Here is a 2,401-nt window from a genome sequence, read left to right on the forward strand (position 1 = left end):
GATTCAGAACTCTTCAGCTGGGGAACGGTGATAATGAAGTGTTCCTGCAAAACAGACTGCTGAGAAGGATCCGACTGCATGGATTCAGAACTCTTCAGCTGAGGAACGGTGGTACCGGTAAGTCTCCCAAGTTGATCCCCAGGTTAAAGGGGGATATGTTTTTTAAGAAAAAGAAAAGGGAGGAAAAATAAAAGGAATCAGTGATAAAGAAAAGGAAATAGTAAAGGAAAGGAAAAGGGAAAGGAAAGAAAAAAAAAGGAAAGAGAAAAGGAAAAGAGAAGAGAAGGAAAGAAAGGATTGAGACGATAAGGTTCCCGGCTTTGGGACAAGTTAAGGTTCATGAGTTATGCTTTTTTCTCCTATTGACCCTTTGTGGGTAGGTCTGATAGTTTTGGTCTTGTTTGTTCTGATATATGGACTCTGTTACTGTTTGAAATTGTGTGTAGAGGCAGTCAAGACAGGTCAGAAAATCCTTACAGAGCAACAAGAAAGTATGTCGGAAGAGGAGAAGGGCTTAAAAAGAAAAAGGAAAAAGAAAGGAGACACAGTGTTATCAGGTGGACCAGAAGAAGAAAGTATACAGCAAGCTTATGGCTTGCTTAATGAAACTTTAAAAAATAATGGCTTGATTATTGCACCAGAAAAAGTACAGCAGTCTAATGTTAGTCATTTTTTAGGAGCCACTATTACTTTACGATGTGTCACCCCACAAAAGATTAGTATAAGAAAAGATCATCTAAAGACACTAAATGATTTTCAAAAATTATTAGGAGATATTGTCCTACAGTGTGGTAAATGTGTAGAATTTATTAATGCACCTTCCGTGGGTGTTAATCCTCGCGGATTGCGACCCCTAGATGTTTGGCAAATGGACGTCACGCATATCCCATCTTTTGGGAAATTACAATATGTACATGTATCTATTGATACCAGTTCTGGTGTCCTACATGCCTCTCCCTTGACAGGGGAAAAAGCAGTTCATGTCATATCTCACTGCTTAGAGGCTTGGGCTGCATGGGGCAAGCCCCTAGTGTTAAAGACAGATAATGGTCCTGCATATACTTCTTCTAAATTTAGCCAATTTTGCAAACAAATGCAAGTAAAACATATTACTGGATTGCCCTATAATCCACAGGGCCAAGGCATCATTGAGAGAGCCCACCGCACTCTGAAACAATATTTGCAAAAACAGAAAGGGGAAATAGAGGCTATGACGCCAAAGATGGCTCTATCCCTTGCAATATTTACTCTTAATTTTCTAAAATTAGATGATGCTGGAAGATCACCAGCTGAAAGGCATGGACAATGGCCTCAATCGCCCAATGAAATGGTCAAATGGAAAAATGTCCTTGATAATAAATGGTATGGCCCGGATCCTATCTTAATCAGGTCCCGGGGAGCTATTTGTGTTTTTCCACAGGGTGAAGAAAATCCACTTTGGGTCCCGATGCGACTGACAAGGACCCTGAAAGAGCAAGATGAACCCCAAGATGATTCTCCTGCTCCTGATGATTGAAACCAGGATAAGTATACCTTTATGGGCCATAGTAAGATCATGGCCAGTACCTTTACCAGTACATTCCAATTCTTCTACCTAGCCTTTGTTTTTTGCAAAGGAATGTTTTTTGGATGTGCCTTATGCAGGACAAACTCCTCAAGAGCCACGGGTGTATAAGAGTACTAGTTTTCATTTAAATTATACATTATGCTTTGTGCATAATGTGGATAAACCTTTTACACCCTGTATATTTTTTAAGAAAAAGATTATCTCTAATTGGGCAGATCAAATTAATACTGCTGACACTATAAGTCAGATAGCAGAAAAAACGTTTGAGGCATTGCTTACCCTGCAAAGGGTGGATTCTCATATCACCTCAGGGTTAATGTTAGTGAATCAGAGAGTGGATATTTTACAACATGACATGGAACAGATGATCGATGTCATACAAATGAGTTGTGTGGCATCCACTTTGCATGTGTGCATTACTCCCAATAGGTACATTAATAATTCTTTTATTAAAAGTACAGACCTATCGAATTACCTGAAGGGGAACTGGTCGCAGGAGCTGGGAAGGTTGCAGACGAGGCTGCAGATGCAGATCCTGAACCTTAATGGGACCAGAGTGGAACCAGTGACCCTTGGAAACTTTACCTCTTGGCTTACCTCTGCTTTTTCTTACTTTAAGGAATGGGTGGGAGTGATTTTGTTTGGTGCTGCCATATGCTGTGGACTGGTGTTCATGCTGTGATTGGTATGCAAATTCAGAACTCAACAAAAACGTGACAAGGTGATTATAACTCAGGCACTTTTAGCTATTGAAAATGGCTCCTCCCCTGAAATTTGGTTATCTATGCTCAAGAATTAGTCAGCATGAGATTAGATGAGAGAGACTCAACGATC

The sequence above is a fragment of the Mus musculus genome, chromosome 6 (assembly GCF_000001635.26).
Source record: "Mus musculus strain C57BL/6J chromosome 6, GRCm38.p6 C57BL/6J".
Taxonomy (NCBI): domain Eukaryota; kingdom Metazoa; phylum Chordata; class Mammalia; order Rodentia; family Muridae; genus Mus; species Mus musculus.